General features: G+C 46.1%; 1 protein-coding gene across 1 annotated transcript in view; it reads left to right on the top strand.

Moving 5' to 3' along the window:
- The first annotated feature begins 1,678 nt into the window (after positions 1–1,678).
- The window catches only part of Edar (ectodysplasin A receptor), a 73,440-nt gene continuing 56,195 nt past the window's right edge, over positions 1,679–18,923 (top strand). The window contains exon 1 of the mRNA XM_050143275.1: positions 1,679–1,834. The gene's annotated coding sequence lies outside the window, so the exon portion shown is untranslated. The remainder of the gene's footprint in view (positions 1,835–18,923) is intronic.

An 18,923-nucleotide genomic window follows, 5' to 3' on the forward strand; every position in this document is an offset into this window, starting at 1 on the left:
TCTACCACATTTTATTTCAGGCAGAGCCATGTCTCCCTCCCTTTCTCCTGTCATTTGGCAGTGGCCAAATGTCACCTATCTTTCTTCGATAAACTTGAAGTCACTGCTTGATATCCAGTAGAAAATAAAAAGTCGCAGCTAAAACAAAAATCTCTGCCCTCAGATCCACTTCTTAAAATAAGGATGTCAGAAAGCGAAAATGATACATCACTGGGAAGACTAGTCCAGTGCTTCACGCTGGGCTTCCCAGTTCTTACTTGAGCTCAATGGTTTTCACTTATCACGACCTCACCGCAGGTTCTGTCTGGGAAATGTAGAGACCCGAGTCTGGACACTCAGAGGCATCTGCCCTGTCTAGACGAGCTGTCCACGCTACTCAGCGAGCTAAGCGAAAGCATTCTGCTTTCCCTCAGGGCCAGTCATTAAGTTGAGGATCCTTGTCCCAGTCCTGCCTTGTCATCTGTTTCTCCGGTGCCCCCCCTCTCCCCATGCCACCCCTACTTCCTCACCCCATCCCAGCCCAACCCTGCATTGCTAAGGCAGAGGGAACAAGAAGGAAGTGGAGCACATAGAAGTCTCTGCTCCAAGGCAGATGTGGTGGTGCACGCCTTTAATCCTAGCACGTGGGAGGCAGAGGCAGGCGGATCTGTGTGAGTTCAAAGCCAACCTGGTCTGCAAAGTAAGTTCCAGGGCAGCCAGGACTACACAGAGAAACCCTGTCTCCAAAACTGAAGAAGAAGAAAAAGAAGTCTCTGCTCTTTTACTCACAGGAAGCACAGCATTGAGGGGAAAGGGTGGAGCTGTTATATTCTTTTAAGGCTGGGCATTTTTCTGGATAATTCATATTTTTGAAAAAGAATTGATCAATACTGAAAGGTATGCGGTTTACATGTTTCCTGGTCCTCTGATCACAAGGAGCATGATTATCAGAGGTTATCAGAGTATATATATATGATCTAGAAGTGTGGGGAATGTACATGGCTATCAAGAGTTCTGGAAGATATACATACTTCCCTGGAGTGGCAGAGTATGTATTCATATGTATTCTATTGTTCCAGGAGGTACATATGTTTCTCTGGAGCTATTGGAGCCTATATATTGCTACCTGGAATGACACCAAGAAGGAGCTGAGGAGAAGATGGTGACCCAAACCTGTGGTGGGTGTGAGAGGGCAGTGGGGGAGGAGTTGGAAATATACATGAAGAAGAACGAGTAAATATAACAGTATCCATACCGGTAGCCATCTTGGGAGGGGGCTAAGTGGGCTGTGCTCAAATTCTGATTAATGATAACAATGCAAATTTCACCTTTCAGCACTCTCGTAACCAAAGGCCCAAGTTGTTTTGATAGGCGCAAGACCCCCACACATTCGGAAAAAAAAAAACAAAATCAATCCTTTTTACACATTCCAGCTTGTCCCTTAAGGGGCAGGAAGTCCTGTGCAGCCAGGTGCTTCTGGCGGCAGAGCCTGAGGCTGACTTGCCCAGGCTCCAGCATTGCCGGTGCCAGCCGCGGCCTCTAGGTGGCGCGGGTGGGTTTGCAGCGAGGGAAAGCCTCTAGGCAGGACTACTAGTAAACTCACAGGCGGGACTGGGGAGCAGTCAAGAGAAAGTTCCTGAGAGAGCTCTTCAAAATAGAAAGTTAGTGGAGCTGGCGGCAGAGGTGTGCCTGGTCGCTGTCACCCGGCTGGCCCCAGGATTGTAGAGCATCCGCTTCAGAAAGGACGCTGGCGACAGACTGTGAAGCCTGCCCTCCATCCCTTACCTGCTTGCCTTCTCCGGAGACCCATCCTCTCGCCCGGCTGCGGGAGAAGCTGACCTCCCTCAGGCACCAGGTAAGCCTTGGTTCTTCACTTTTGGTTTTCCGTATTCTTAAACTGTGGACGAAACTGAGGTGTCCTTGGCTAGGAAGGATCCCGGGTACATTTTTGAGATGCATGTCATTTTTGGGTTGCGTTTGGACAAGCGTTCCTGATTACTGTGTGTCTGTGCTACCAGTTCGCAGACCTGAGGTTGTTCCTTTGTTTTGAAGAAAATATCAGAAACCCCATTCTGCTGTTGAGTGCACTTTGATTCGACTGCCAAACTGTGTTGCAAACTGTATTATTTATGCTCCCCCAAACAACACGTGCTGCCGTCCGTGGATGTGTGGAGGGGAAGAACGGAGCTTCTCCGCTTGCTCCCGAGACTGACCCACTGAGGACAAGCAGCACCTGGGACTTTGGCGAGGTTCTCTCCACCTGCCTCTACCCAGGGTCGTTTCAATGTCCCAAGAGACTAACTATTCAGTTCGGGGGTTCCAATCAAGTCTGAGACCCAATGCCACAGTCCTATGTCGTCGGAGGAGAGGGAGGGTGTATGGTGGCTAGGTCTTTGTGACACCTGAGGTTTTCATTGCCAGCCAAAGTGTTCCGAGGCATAGGGTAGGGGTTGTTTTCCCAGCCTTTGCAAAGAGAGGCTCCTGCAGGGCAAAATGTGTGATCTCGGGGCAGATGGGACAGCAGGTGAGGTCCCTGCCATGTTGCTCTGGATCCATATGGCCAGGGGCCAGCTAAGGCAAGAGAGGTGACGTGAGCAGAAGTCCTGGTCAGTCAGAGTCCTGGATACAGCAGGACTGACATGGCAGTGGAGAGACGTGGCAAGTGACAGGATCGACTTCTTCCCCACTTCCCCAGCGGGCCACTACCCTGCTGTTTTAAAGTGGTATTTGGGGGCGTTTTCAAACCCAGAGTGAAACTGAGGTTTGTTCAAAGTGGTCAAAGGATGGGAAAGGACAGGGACATTCGGCTGTATGACAGACACTCTAAGTCACGGTCACTTCAAACCTAAGCCACTTTAAGAGCGTGACTTGGAAGGACTTACCATTAGGAAACGTCCCAACGACGGACCATAAACACCCTCGCTGGTGGGGACAGTGGGGTGTACGTCCTGCCTCTTGCCATTTGTTCCTCTCTGTCAGTTTGTGATGGCATTGTTCGAGGGTAGTCCCGGAAGGCCCCATCTTCGGAAGGAAAAGCTAAACAGGATTCAGCTGAAGTCATATGCTGACTCCCTAACCATAAGCTTTGACCAGTTGGTTGGTTTTTGCTGTTGTTTGTTTTGTTTTATGCTGAGGAGCTGTCTAGAGAATCCCACGCAGGCTCTTCATGATAGTTGAGAAGTGACTGGCATTCAGGAGAAATGGTACATGGTAGTTTGTGTTGGGATCCTTTCCCCGCCTGATGCACACCTACCTGTCTCTGGATGCTGGCCAGCAACAGCGGCCAGCTGCAGCCCTCCAGAGTAGGAAAGGGTGACCACTGACAGTCTGCCGTGCGCTGTGATGCCCAGCTAGGAATCTCAGCAGTTTCCATGCGCTGGGGGAGGGGGATTATGACATTTTCTATTTTCTGAGTCCTCTGGGATCATCTATATTTGTGAAGATCTGACAGATAACGCCTGTCTTCGTGCCTGGCTCAGTGCTGCCGCTGTGAGGCCACCCCACATTTGCTCAGAGAGTGAAGACAGACCTTGCCCTATTCCCCACCACCACTTCCATAGGGTTCAAACCCAGGTTGATTAGTCTCACTCTGAAGCGTCTTCTAATGTGAAGGTCCCTTAGGTCCCAAGGGGCCATACAGAAGCCAGGTCAGTTCACATTCCTTTTGGGGATGGTGGGAGTGTATTTTGTGGTTTCTAAAGAATGGAATTTATTCTCAAGGAAAGGCCCAGGAACCCAGCTTCAAAGACTCAAGCAAATCTAAAATTCAAACACAGGAGCTGTAAACAGGATGGCATTTTGGCAGCCAGCCCCCTCGCTGCTTAAATGGCTCAGCCGTAGGCTGACTTGGTTTTCCCTTACTCCCCTGGCCTGCCCAGCAGCTTGGTGCACACCCCTTCGCAGCTCTACTCTGGCCTCTGTTCCCTCAATTATCCTAGATGCCTCCTGCCCGTTTGTGCCTTTGATGCTGTTTTAGGTTTTGCATTAGCTAATTCCATCCACCAATAGCATCATTAATTAGCCCACATTAAACTCACTCAGCAATTAGGAAACAAAAGCTCCAGCTCCATCACCTCCATCCTTCCCCTTCCAGGCAGTCCTTGAATCTGAACATTTTAGATAGGACTTGTATTTGATCTTCAGGGTCATTTTGTTTTCCATGAAGCAAAGAGTTCTGGGGAGACGGCTGAGTAGGTAACTCACTTGCCACATGAGCACAAACACCAGAATTCAGATTCCCCAGGACCCAGATAAAAGTCTGGTGAAGTGGAGGCAGGGGAACTCTCTGGACCATTAGCTAGGCTAGTCCCATGCTGAGCTCGGGATTCAGAGAGGAGATGGGGTTTCAGTGACTAGGGAGCCATTGAGGAAGATGTCAGGACAGCAGCCTCTGGTCTTCACACACATGTATACATGTGAGCCCTCATGCAGCAGAAACATTTTTTTATGCATGCTGTCCCTGTTTTCAACAGAACTGAGGCTCAGAGAAGCCCTCCGACTGGGCTAAAGCCACATAGCTAATAATGACCAGGAGAACACTAATCACTGCGTTGGACGGAGCACTCGGCATGCACGGGCATCAGACTGAACATGTAACTTGTAATTGGAATTTGGATGGGGACTGGAACTTGTGTCCTCTGCATGTGAGGAGACCCGTAACATCAACCACCCATGCTAGAGTGAGCAACTCACAACTTTATACGCTTTTAGTTGCCATGGTTGTGACAACCCCAGGCACCCATTTCCTCACTTCCCGTCCTGATCACGTGGGTGCTCAAGAAACAGTTGAAGTTCTGATCTTGGTGAATCATTGTGACAAAGGCTTGGTCACTGGAAAGAGTAGAGAATTTGGAGCTTTTGATAGACATAAGGAAAAAAGTGTCAGTCATAGGCAAATACCGATCGTTCTGTCTAATGTGGTCTGAGGGAAACCTTCAAAATGGATTGGGGTTCAGGCATCCCAATTCCTTGGCTTCTGTTAATGCAGATGAATGAAACCTCACTGTACTTAACTTTCCATCCTTGTCCTAGGGCAGCGGTTCTCAACCTGGGGATCGAAAGACCCTTTCACATGGGGGCTGCTTAAGACCATCTGAAAACACAGATATTTGAATTACAATTCATAACAACAGTGGCAAATTTACAGTTTTGAAGTAATAACAAAAATAATCTATGTATGGCTGGGGTCACCACATCATGAGGAACTGAATTAAAGAGTCGCAGCATTAGGAAGGCTGAGAACCACTGTCCCAGGATGTCACCAGGTCTTGCTCAGAGTGGTTAGCTCTGTATAATCAAAGCAAGGAGGCAAAGCAAGGGGTTTAGTGGGTGAGCATTCATTCAGTGTGTGTTCAAAGGTCCTCTAGTTTGTGTTATCAGAATTCTAGCGTCTTCCTTTCCCCACTGCGCGTGTGCATTCCACAAGGCTAAACCCATTAACCATCCAAGTCCAAACTACATGAGACACAGTCTCAAAAAAAAAAAAAGGGTACTGTTAACAGATAGTATTTGATACCTAGATACAAGACACTAAGAGACGAAACAAATTCTGAAATAAAACTCCTGAAGATAACAGAGAATTTTGTCAAATCGTTTTAATCCTGGTATAAAGCACTTTGGGAAAAGACACAAAGGTAGCAAATGGAAAGATAATGGAATGGAAAATGAGATGTCCCCATTTTAGTGACAAGCAGAAGATTGCCAAAACTCTTCTTTGAAAAGCTGCACATTGAGCCAGGTTATTTGACAATTCTGTTCCTAGTTTTGTGCCAGACTGTCCACAGTGGCTGTATTAGTTCAGACATGAAGGCAGAAGGAGTCACTATTTGGGGAAAGAATAGGAACTAGACAGAACAGAGAATGGCATGTACGTATGAAAATTACATACATTACTTTGTATTCTAACTTAAAAGCAACTTTAAAGAAATATTGTAAATCTCTCTCACGCTATAAAGACTGGTTATTACTTCTCAAGCTCCCTAATCTCACATGTTCAAATAGTGAACGGTTAACGGCATTTGGGGTAGGAACAAGTGTAATGAACGTCAAGTTCACCAGCACCAGGTCAAAGTGTATGAAACAGACAAATAAGACACACAACGGGTGATCTGGAGACCTGACCACTTTTTTTTAAATTGATATTTATTGAGCTCTACATTTTTCTCTGCTCCCCTCCCTGCCTCTTCCCTCCCCCTCAACCCTCTCCCAAGGTCCCATGCTCCCAGTTTTCTCAGGAGATCTTGTCTTTGTCTACTTCCCATGTAGATTAGATCTATGTATATCTCTCTTAGAGTCCTCATTGCTGTCTAAGTTCTCTGGGATCATGATTAGTAACTGGTTTTCTTTGCTTTATGTTTAAAAACCACCTTTGAGTGAGTACATGTGATATTTGTCTTTCTGTGTCTGGGTTACCTCACTCAAAATGTTTTCTAGCTCCATCCATTTGTCTGCAAATTTCAAGATGTTGTTATTTTTTTCTGCTGTGTAGTGCTCCATTGTGTAAATGTACCACATTTTCCTTTTCCATTCTTCGGTCGAGGGGCATTTAAGTTGTTTCCAGGTTCTGGCTATAACAAACAATGCTGCTATGAACATAGTTGAGCACATGTCCTTGTGACACAGTTGAGCATCCTTTGGATATATACCCAAAAGTGGTATTGTTGGGTCTTGAAGTAGGTTGTTTCCTAATTTTCTGAGAAATCGCCACACTGATATCCACAGGGGCTGTACCAGCTTGCACTCCCACCAACAATGCAGGAGTGTTTCCTTGCCCCACATCTTCTCCAGCATAAGTTGTCATCAGTGTTTTTGATCTTGGCCATTTTTACAGGAGTAAGATGGAATCTCAAAATTGTTTTGATTTGCATTTCTCTGATGGCTAAGGATGTTGAACATTCCCTTAAGTGTCTTTCTACCATCTTAGATTCCTCTATTGAGAGCTCTCTATTTAGGTCTGTACTCTCTTTTTTTTATTGGATTATTTGTTCTTTTGATGACCAATTTCTTGAGTTCTTTATATATTTTGGAGATCAGCCCTCTGTCTGATGTGGGGGTTGGTGAAGATCTTTTCCCATTCTGTAGACTGCCATTTTGTCTTGTTGACCATGTCCTTTGCTTTACAGAAGTTTTTCAGTTTCAGGAGGTCCCATTTATTGTTTCTCTCAGTGTCTGTGCTACTGGGGTTATATTTAGGAAGTGGTCTTCTGTGCCAATACGTTCAAGTGTACTTCTCACTTTCTCTTCTATGAGGTTCAGTGTGGCTGGCTTTATGTTGAGGTCTTTGATCCATTTGGATTTGGGTTTTGTGCATGGTGATAGATATGGATCTATTTTCATTCTTCTACATTTTGATATCCAGTTATGCCAGCACAATTTGTTAAATATATTTTCTTTTTCCCATTTGATATTTTTTTGCTTCTTTGTCAAAAATCAGGTGTTCGAAAGTGTGTGGATTGATATCCGGGTCATCTATTAGGTTCCATTGGTCCTCCTATCTGTTCTTATGCCAATACCAGGCTGTTTTCAATACTGTAGCTCTGTAGTAGAGTTTGAAGTCAGGGCTTGTGACGCCTCCAGAAATTCTTTTATTGTACAAGATTATTTTGGCTATCCTGAGTTTTTTGCTTTTCCATATGAAATTGAGTACCATTCTTTCAAGGTCTGTGAAGAATTTTGCTGGGGTTTTGATGGGCATTGCATTGAATCTGTAGATTGCCTTTGATAAGATTGACATTTTTATTTATGTTGATCATACCTATACAAGAGTATGGGAGATCTTTCCATTTTCTGGTGTCTTCTTCAATTTCTTCCTTCAAAGATTTAAAGTTTTTGTCATACAAGTCTTTCACTTGTTTGGTTAGAGTTACTCTGAGATATTATACATTATTTGTGGCTATTGTGAAGGGTGATGTTTCTCTGATTTCTTTCTCAGCCCTTTTTATCATCTGGGTACAGGAGGGGTACTTTTTTTTTTATTAATCTTGTATCCTGCTACATTACTGAAAGTGTTTATGAGTTGTAGAAGTTCCTTGGTAGAATTTTTGGATTTGCTTATGTAAACTATCATATCATCAGCCATTACTGAGAGTTTGACTTCTTTTCCAATTTGTATCCCCTTTTCTTGTATTATTCTTGTAATTATTTCTTGTATTATTTTCTTGTATTATTGCTCTAGCTAGAACCTCAAAAACTATATTGAATAGATATGGAGGGAGTGGACAACCTTGTCTTGTTCCTGATTTTAGTGGGATCACTGTGAGTTTCTCTCCATTTGGTTTGATGTTGGGTTGGCTTGCTGTATATTGCTTTTGTTATGTTTAGGTATGTTCCTTGTATCCCTGCTCTTTCCAAGACCTTTATCATGAAGGGATGTTGTATTTTGTCGAAAGCTTTTTTCAGCATCTGATGAGATGATCATGTGGTTTTATTTTTCAGTTTGTTTATATGGTGGATTATGTTGACAGATTTTCATATGTTAAACCATCCCTGCATCTCTAGAATGAAGCCGACTTGATCATGGTGGATGATGGTTCTGATGTGTTTTTGGATCTGATTTGTCAGTATTTTATTGAGTATTTTTGCATCAATGTTCATGACTGAGATTGGTCTGTAATTCTTTCTTGGTGATATCTTTATATGGTTTGGGTATCAAGGTAATTGTAGTCTCATAAAAAGAGTTCGACAATGCTCCTTCTGTTTCTATTGTATAGAACAATTTGAGGAGTATTAGTATTAGTTCTTCTTTGAAAGTCTTGTAGAATTCTGAGCTGAAACCATCTGGTCCTGGGCTTTTTTTGGGGGGAGGGGGGAGACTTTCTATTTCTTCAGCAGTTATAGGTCTGTTTAATATGCTTATCTGGTCTTGATTTAATTTTGGTAAATGGTATTTATCCAGAAGTTGTCCATCTCCTTTAAGTTTTCCAATTTTGTGGAGTACAGATTTTCAAAATATGACCTGATAATTCTCTAGATTTCCTCCGTGTCTGTTGTTATGTCCTTTTCATTTCTGATTTTGTTAATTTGGATATTCTCGTTCGCTTTTTGGTTAGTTTGGATAAAGGTTTGTCTATTTTGTTGAATTTCTCAAAGAACCAACTCTTTGTCTCATTGATTTTTTTGTATTGTTTTCTTTGTTTCTATTTTGTTGATTTCAGCTCTCAATTTGATTATTTCCTGACGTCTAGCTCTCTTGGGTGAGTTTGCTTCTTTTTGTTCTAAAGTTTTCAAATGTTCTGTTAATTCACTAGTGTGGGATTTTTCCAGTTTCTTTATGTAGGCATTTAGTGCTACTTTCCTCTTAACACTGCTTTCATTGTGTCCCATGAATTTGGGCATGTTGTGTGGTCATTTTCATTGAATTTTAGGAAGTCTTTAATTTCTCCCTTTATTTCTTCCTTGACCCATTGAAGAGTCAGGTGAGCACTGTTTAAATTCCACGTGTTTGTGGGCTTTCTGGAATTAGTATTGCTGTTCAATTCTAGTTTTAAGCCATGGTGATCTGATAAGATACATGGGATTATTCCAATTTTTTCTATCTGTTGAGGTTTATTTTTGTTACCAAGTATGTGGTCAATTTTTGAGAAGGTTTTATGAGGTGCTGAGAAGAAGGTATATTATTTATTTATTTATTTATTTATTATTATTTTGGTTTTTTCGAGACAGGGTTTCTCTGTAGCTTTGGTACCTGTCCTGGAACTAGCTCTGTAGACCCGGCTGGTCTCGAACTCACAGAGATCCGCCTGCCTCTGCCTCCCGAGTGCTGGGATTAAAGGCGTGCGCCACCATCGCCCGGCTATTTATTTATTATGTATATAATATTCTGTCTGCGTGTATGCCTGCAGACCAGAAGAGGGCATCAGATCTCATTACAGATGGTTGTGGGCCACCATGTGGTTGCTGGGAATTGAACTCAGGACCTTTGGAAGAGCAGGCAATGCTCTTAACCACTGAGCCATCTCTCCAGCCTCGAAGGTATATTCTTTTATGTTTGGATGGAATATTCTCTAGATGTCTGTTAAGTCCATTTGAGTCATAACATCTGTTAGTTCCCTTATTTCTCTGTTCATTTTTTGTCTGACTGACCCGTCCAGTGGTGAGAGTGGGGTGTTGAAGTCTCCCACTATTAGTGTATAGGGTTTGATTATGATTTAAGCTTTAGAAGTATTTCTTTGACATATGAGGGTGCCTTGTATTTGGAGCATAGATGTTCAGTATTGAGATTTCCTCTTGATGGATTTTTCCTGTGACTAATATGAAATGTCCTTCTTTGTCTCTTTTGATTGATTTTAGTTTGATTTCTGTTTCTATAATTCCCTCAGCTTGTATTTTCTTTATTATCTCTATTTCAGTTTTCAAGTCTTGAATAGTTTCTTTCATATGTTTGATTGCTTTTTCTTGGTTTAAGGGGTTTGTTGATATCTTCCAATTTTTTGTTTGTCTTTTCTTTGAGGGAATTTCTCATTTCCTCTTTAAGGGCCTCAAACACGTTTAATCCCAACACTCAGGAGGCAGAGGCAGGCAGATCTCTGTGAGTCTAAGACCAGCATAGTGGTTTCCAGGCCAGGTTTACATAGTGAGGCCCTGTTGAAGCAGCAGCAGCAGCAACAACAAAATATAGAGTCTAAGGGACAATCATGGTTGATTTGGGAGAGAGCTAGAAAAGGAGCCATGGCAACCACAACAGGCTCTGCAAAGGACTGGGAAAGAGGTGCCATATAGATTCCCCTCCATTCAGAAGGTGCACCTAGAACCTGATGCCTGGCGTTCTCAGAGACCACAGTCTTCTATGGATTGCCCTCAAAGGAGGCATCAAAAGAAACCGTTCCTCTACATTTTGAAATGAAAGATATTTTGTAAAGTTTTTTTTTAAGGTGTTGTCCTTTAGAAGAACCAAAGTGCTATTTCTAAAGCCACCTGCCCATTGTGAAGGGACGGAGGAGGACACACTAGGCTTGTCACGCCCTCCTCAGCAGATGGCCTCTCTCCGGAAGGGGAGAAGCACATGCTGGTGTCACCACTTAGACCCCTTCCCCAGCAGACAGCCCGGCTCTCCAGAAGCGTGGCAAGGGACAGGACGTCAACAGCTGGCCTCTGGCCCCACTGCGCCCTCAGTGTTTGCCAGCTGCTGGTGGGTTTCCATTCAGGAAATAAAATTTCCAATAAGTGAAAATCCTTTTGGGTTAGCTCATTCTTACAGAGCTTTGGAGAGAGACCCTTCCTGCAAAGTGAAAGCACACAAAACCTATCGAACCCCAATGCCCCACAAATCATCCCGGTGACCTCCTGGAGTCACTAAGCGATTACTCCCCCATTTTATGGGCAGAAAATTGGGCAAGGAAGCGTTACTCAGTGGAGACTCTTGGTTCGAGTCAGCTCGGGGAACCTCACTCTCAGGACATCTCACTTTCTCCACCGTGCCCTCCAGTTCGTTGCCAATTTGAGGTTTCCACGTGAAAACCATTATCCAAACAGACCACCCACAGGCGGCTGCCTAGGTTCTGCACTTGGCGTGTGAGGAAACGGTGCTTTAGAATATTACTCTGATGCTATCACAGTTGTTGCTTTTGAAGGCAAATATTTAATTTGTGAGGATTGCAAAACCAGGAACGGTGAGCAGAACGTCAGGCTCCTCCCTGTGTCTACCGAATAAGCAGGATCCAGACAGCGACAAAGGCTGTTCTCCGAGGACCTGCTCACCTTCTTCACCCACACTAAACCAAAGCAGGGGCCTCTGGAGACGCGGGTTCGGTTCCCAAATGTTCTTGTTCTCAGTAAGGCCCTTAGGGTCCCACAGCCTTCCTAGGTTCTCATCATAATGGGCTCAGAATGAGGCTTTCGACTCGTGAGCTTAACAGTGAGTTTCGGTGGCCGTCTTTCCTGTTCACCCTGGTGGCCCAGAGGAAGGCAGAGTCCCGAGCGTACCTGGGGGATGAGGCTACTGCAGCCGCTGAAGAATGGAGAGCTCCAATCTTGCTCAGAATTTGGTGAAAAATAAAAGAAATGAAAGATTTGTCCCGACTTTCTGTGGAATTGATACGATTCCCAGACTAACAAAACTGCAAGCCCATAGGAGGAACCATGAGCAGCTCTGGCTGTGCTGCCCCGTGTGTGACTAGTGTGTGAAAATCCATCTGCAGCCCTTTGTTGACTGGTAGTTAAGTCTCAACTCTCCCTGCCTTCCCTCACACCCTACGCAGAAAAGAAAGGCTCCGGCAACATTCCCAAGAACTCCCGCAATCTTAGTTCAGGGACACAGCCTTCATCCTGATGATGGTTCCACTGAGTTCTGGGATGCAGGATGCCACAGGTTGGACTGAAATTAAGTTTTCTACTATAAATACTTGGCTGTGGGGAAATCTGTCCTTACACAAATGTCTATGGTTCTGGGTACCACTGAACTCCCAGGATGCATCGGCAGGCACTCTACTGGCTGCTCAGGCCTGCACACATGTTGTTCAGAGCTAGAGGATGCAGGTCATACAAGCAGAAAGTGGAAGCCTTTATTTTAGTCCTCCACCTCCCCAAGACAGAAAGCAGACTCGGGTAGGCATGTTCTCAAATGCCAGTATTAGAATCCCACTAGAGTACGAGGATCCGGGATTGCCTCAACCTCGGTGACTATCTTATCTCCAAAGTCAGGCTGGGGATGTCCTGCTATGGTTGGTATGGCTTCAGCAGGTAGACTGCTTGGGCAGAGATACAGTCCTAAGAGAGGATGCCGGGGCAGATTGATGTGAAATCAAGTAGGTGCGCTAGTCAGGTTCTGCTACAGTATCAAATGTCTGGGATAATTTATGAAAATGAGTATTTGACTCACAGCTTTGGAGGGTCTAGTCCACAGTCATACAGCAGAATGGGTTCGTTCTCTATGAGGGAGGGAGCACACAACACTGGAGTCGTGTGTCAGAGCAGAGCCGCTCACCCGCCAGAAAGGAGAGAGGAAGAGATGGAGTCCCACAGTCCCTTCAAGGGCACTCCATAGCAACCTGAAGACCGCCCACCTAGCCCACCTCTTAAGTGTTCTACCACCTCCCAATTATGCCAAGGCGAGGGCCGTTGGGGGATATAACAAATCTAAACGCTAGAAGTAGGCACACCCCTGAGCAAGACACAACGTGCCTCATGACCTCTCAAGACCACACACACTCAGGCTGAGCTTCAGAGTCGTGAGGACTCGGCAGCTATGACTCCACGGTCAAATCTCCCTGAGGTGTCTGTCTTTCCTGGGAACAATTATCAGTACAGCACGAACCCAGAATGCCACCAGGACCCTGAAGTTAAGGGGCAGCTTCACTGAGTGGGGACAGAGCACACTGTTGGGTAAGCCACCTCCCCACCGGTGACACCTAGCCGCATCTTCCTGCCTGGCGCTCCTCCTACCACTTCAAGAAGCTGTCCCTCCTTCTCCATGTCTTTTTCATGCACTGCTTCTGGTCTTGGTTGATAGAACACCCTGTCAGAGAAACCCGTCTGTTCTAGTCTGTTGCTGGGAGAGAATGCGGAGTGAAACCGACTTAGAAAGGGAGGCATTTCTTTCCTTAGATATCCCAATCACTGTCCATCACCAGGGGAAATCAGGAAAGGAATTCAGGATCCATGAGGAATCATGCTGCTTACTGGGGAATGACACTTTGCACTGGCTTGCTTCCTGTGACTCACTCTGCCTTATACAACCCAAGACCACCCATCCAGCAGTGGTACTGCCCACAGTGAGCTAGGCCCTCCAACATCAACGGTTCATCAAGAAAATGTCCCTATAGACATGCCTACAGGCCAATCTGATAAAAGTAAATCCTCAAGTAAGGGTCCCTCTTCCCAGTGTGTGTGTGTGTGTGTGTGTGTGTGTGTGTGTGTGTGTGTGTGATATGTGGACATATGTGTGTGTATACATAGAACTATGGCCTAGAACTTGGTGAATATGCATTACTACTCCACAGTTAGCTCCACTGAGGTCAGCGTGAGAAAGCCTTCACTCTTCTCTCCAGGAGAGCTCTCCCATGAGGGGCTCTGGTTCTCCCTAGGATCCTCCCACTATAGAACTATCTGGGCAATGAAGGCAAATGGGAAGAGATCACAATGTCCTGAGGGGAAAGGAGGGTGGGCTTCAGAAGTCATTGAGAGTCATTGAGAGTACCAGACCGGCCTGCCCCTGTCGTCCCTGTACTGAGGAAGTTGATAGAGCATGTGATTGGATATGGCATGTGTGTGGTCACTGACGCTCATCGCAAGCTGAGGAATACTGTGTATCCTCCTGGCCTTCAGGTCAAAAGGTAGGAGAGCTCCATCCACAACCACATTATCTGGACTCTGCAACCCAGTGGTCTGGCTAGGTGTCCTCAAGTCCCTATTGCCTTATGACAGGTCCCCAGCCTGGGAATTACTTTTTCCAGCTTTCCCTTAGCTCCTATAGTATGTTCTTTGTCTCTGTCTGTGTGTGTGTGTGTCTGCATATGTGTGTGTGCGTGTGTCTGTGTGTATTTGTGCATGCTTTTCTAGGGGCACTGTATGTACCTTGGGACAAGGCTGAGGAACTTGGAGGCGAAGGGAAAGTCCAGCCATCAAGGACGTTGGAGGTTAGAGCTTCATTAAACAGAAGCGGCCAGTTTAGCTCTGCCTTCCCCATGCAGGTTCCACCTCTGCCCCTTCATGTCTCTCCTCTAAGGGAGCTAGATTCTCCCTTCTACCGAGAGCAAGAAAGATTTGTTTCCTATATGCAGGTGAAGCCCTCAGAGTAAGCTTGGGGGAAGCAGTGGCAAGCACATGGCATCCTCAGATGGCTTGGCATCTGCAAACTTCAGTGCCTCTTGTTTGCCACTCACAGAACATTGGTAGCAGAAAGCTGCACACCCGGGGAACTGGGGCGTGCAATCCTTATGCCTCTGTTGCCCCGTGCCTTGCAAAACTCTCCCCGAGAAGCAGATTCCTTTGCAAATTTTCAAATTGTGTTCAACACAGCTCACAGTATCTGCTTCTCTCGGCTCTATCTAGAGGATTCCCTACAGAGTTTAATCTCACCAAGTTTTCAGCTGTGCTAACAGAGACATTGAAGGCTTCCCGCTATCCAACTGGAGTTCTCCCTTCCTCTGCCTTTATGGGGAACTGGCCTCCATGGTGAGACTCTCCCAGCCTTGGGCAAAACCTGGCGTCCTATGGCTTCAAAACTCATTTCCTCAAACCAGACTTTTATTGCAGCTTACATTCCAAATAGTTCTAATCCATTCCCAACTCGCACTGATTTATAAAAACCACTGTTCCACTGTGGGAAACAAAGTATCTGTCACGCTGTCAGCCCCAGCCTTTGCGGGGAGGATGCTCAAACCGCTTAAAATCCCCGGGAGCCCCACACTTCCGAAAACCTATTGTGGAGCATTCATCCGCTGCTGACAAAGTCCTGGATTCTTCTGAGGAAGCCACGCTGGTGTGAAGCCCTCCCTTCATCCAGCCGTTAGCACCACACCAGGCAGTCCACACCAAGGCCTCGGTGTCACCTCCACCCCTGTACAGCACGGGTGACCATCACACAGGAAGCAGTTATTGCTCTCACTAAATCAGCTTCCAGAAGAGTCGAGTCCTTTTGTCCTGATTTGTTTGCAAGGACCCTGTGCACTGTCAACATCGGGAGTCCTCCCAGTGGGTGGCCAGATCATCCCCGTTCACTTTAGTTTAATCTACTCTGGAAAAACTGGAGTGGAATTTATAGACGAGTGTGGTCACCAACCGCCTGTAGTTCACACTTGCTGACTTGCCTGGCACAGCACACACACACCTCCACAAACATGATCCCTGATTGTCCCAAACAGGGGGAGAGGGGAGCAGGGTATAGAAATGCCACCGACCACAGAGAGCTTGACAAGCGTTGGTGCGCCCTATGTCAGCATCCAGAAAGGGAGTAGGGGTCAACAGTGAGGAGATACAGATAAAGGATGGCTGTAATTGGCCGCGAGGTATCAGTGTCAGCTCCTAAGATGGACCACATCCGACAGCGTGAGCCTAACAAGAGAAAAGCTTTGAGGCGTGTGAGGACTCTCAGGCTAACATCGGCGCGTTTCTACAAATCTACAACTTCCTTCAGTAAAAACCTTGGTCAAATAGGAATTCTCCAGCCCAGGCTACACCTGCAGAACTCCCCACGGAGGAGGATAGCTGTGACTTGGCTCTCTGGTTCACGATGGCAGCCTGAGAAGTCCTGTCAGCACAAAGTCAGCCTGCCCTGTGTTGCCAGGCCCGCTCCTCAGGCCGCCCTACCCCTGTTGGGCGCCAATCTCCTCATGTCCCTTTGACCACCAAATGGACTCTTCTGAGGACTTTCCTTCCGGGTCCCTTGCCAAGCCACTGAGCTCCCAGACCCCAGTCCCGTGACTCAACTCATTGCCAGGGCTTTGTTTGTGGCCCTGTCTCGAAGGCTTGAATAGGAATGAATGAGCTGCCTTCCTTCTGTGGCCATCTGCTTACCTGAGGCCTAGGAACACATGCCGTCTGAGGAGCCATGGGTCTTGCCCCCATGGGCTCATACTTTTCCAACTCTCCCCTAACCCACTGTCCCCAAGTTCTAAGCATAGGAGATTAATCTACTGGCTATACTGCACAGGCCCCTTCTGGCTTCCAGTTGTCTGTAATAAATGGAAAGTGTCTGTAGGAGGCAGGGCGGGAGAACGGTGGCCAGCGAGAGCTTACTCTGTACCTCTTCTCTAATGCTAGCTGCTGGAGCCCATTTCTACACAATATAGAGGGATGGCATCCTACATATTTGGTGAGGTGGCCTTGGAGGAAACTCTTAGAATGTGGAGCCCAGATTGCCTTGTTCTCAGTCTGCACAGCTCTGAGAGTCTAAAAGAAAAGTCAAGAAAGCAAAGGGAAGAATCTATTTGCCCAAGAGAGTCGGGTAGGGAGAAGCAGAGAAGCACACACAGTAAAATAGCCTGCAGCAATGGTAGCACAGACCCGAAATCCCAGCTACTGAGGAGCTGAGACACAAGGAAGCAAGTTCAAGGCCAGCCTGGGCTACAGCCTCAGCAACTTAGCAAGATACGGTATCAAAATAAAAACTAGAAAAAGGGCTAGGGACATAGTTCACTGGCAGAAAATTTGCTTAGCGTATATAAGACCGTAGGTTCTTAGCATGTATAGACCTAGGGAAGGAAAAAAGTAGGGGGAAGGGGATGAGAGGAAAGGAAAGGAAAGGAAAGGAAAGGAAAGGAAAGGAAAGGAAAGGAAAGGAAAGGAAAGGAAAGGAAAGGAAAGGAAAGGAAAGGAAAGGAGAAGAAAGAAGAGGAGATCTCATCTTCTGGTCTCTCCCCTCAGTGCGAGAGTCCCATCTATTTTCTGAGCCATTGTTTGGTGACTAACATATCAGGTAAAAGTGGTTTGTTTTATGTCCAAATTAGCCAGATAGATTCTCCCTGTAGCACACTCACAGCCAAGGCAAGCAGAGTCGGGGAAAACCCAGTTACCTCGGACAGTCACTGGTTTGCCAATGCTTGGTGGCAGGAGCGATATCCTGCCCCAACCTAAGGCTGCACACGCTTCTGAGCCCACTCTGCCCGTGGGCCCTCACAGTTGGCAGGGGTGAGAGGGCAGTGGCTGGAATGTTGGCACAAAAGCCAGCCAGCGGGACTGATTGGATGCCTGCAGGGCTGAGAGAGGAGTGGGGACCCCAGCATGGCTGCCTGGCTGTGGGTTGGGACCCGCGCTGTGCCAATGCCTGTCTGTGTTTTTATCCACAGTCCCTGCTAAAATCATTAGCTTCTCCAGCACTGCGGGCAGAATGCCTGCTGAAGTTCTGTAGCCTACAAGTGGGTACCGTGTGGATGTCTCTCCCCCATGGGGTATATAGCTGAAATGACAGACGTCAAGAAGGTGCCTTAGTCATGCACAGTTGTGATAAATGATCCTAGAAGCTTAGGGCAGCATCGTGACTTTCTCACGGGCCTTTGAGTACCAGGAACTGGGAGCAGTCCAGATGGTGGCTCTGGCCCAGGGCTTTCCTGAGGTTGCAGTCAGCATCTGTCTGCGGACTGAGCTGGGGCCAAAGATCCACAGCCAGAAAGGTACAGCCACGTGGCTATTATTGGATGAACAGCCTGGGTCTTTGTCCGTGAGTTTCCCCACAGGCTACCCAGGTAAATGTTGACCATGGAACACAGAGGGCTAGTTGAAAGCCACGATATCTTTTATGACTGTTGAGTATATACGGTCTCTCCATGTTATTAAAATCCAGAGGAAGGGAGTTCTAGGGGCTATACTTGAAGCAAAAACTTTAGTTCCACCTTTTTGAAGACAGTGTCAAAGAACTGGAGTATTTAGTTTAAAACATAATGCCTTGTTTCTCCCTAACTGGCCCTTGACTTCTGTGTTCCCTTGAACAAATGCTTGAGGACTCAGGGCCTCAGTTTCTTCTTTTATAAAACCAGAGTGCTGTTGAGATCAATTTAAAAAAAAAAAAGGCTATGTCTCAACTCCCAGGTCCTATAACTCATTCAGTGGCTATGTTTATTCATTCCATACCTCCTTGATTCTTGCTCTGTGTCTAGCTCTCTTCTAGAAAGCCTGCAGATTCCTTAGAAATAGAGACGCTCCCTATACCCAGAGAAATTAAGTTTTAATTGGTCCAAGGTAGATGTGTTTGGTGGTTTTATGTCAACTTGATGCAAACTAGTTATCTGAAAGGAGGGAGCCTCAACTGAGAAAATGCTTCCATCAGATCTAGTTGTGGGGCATTTTCTTAATTAGTGATTGATAAGGGAGGGCCTAGTCCTTTGTGGACGATGCCATCCATGGACTGGTGGTTCTGGATTCTATAAGAAATTCTGAACAAGCCATGAGAAGAAAGCCAGTAAGCAGCACCCCTCCATGGCCTCTGCATCAGAGCCTGCCTCCAGGATCCTGCCTTTTTTGAGTTCCTGACCTGATTTCCTTCATTGATCACCAGTGATGAGTGTAAGCCAAAT

Source organism: Alexandromys fortis, unplaced genomic scaffold (assembly GCF_014885135.2).
Source record: "Alexandromys fortis isolate MF-2015 unplaced genomic scaffold, M_Fortis_MF-2015_v1.1 scaffold_9, whole genome shotgun sequence".
Taxonomy (NCBI): domain Eukaryota; kingdom Metazoa; phylum Chordata; class Mammalia; order Rodentia; family Cricetidae; genus Alexandromys; species Alexandromys fortis.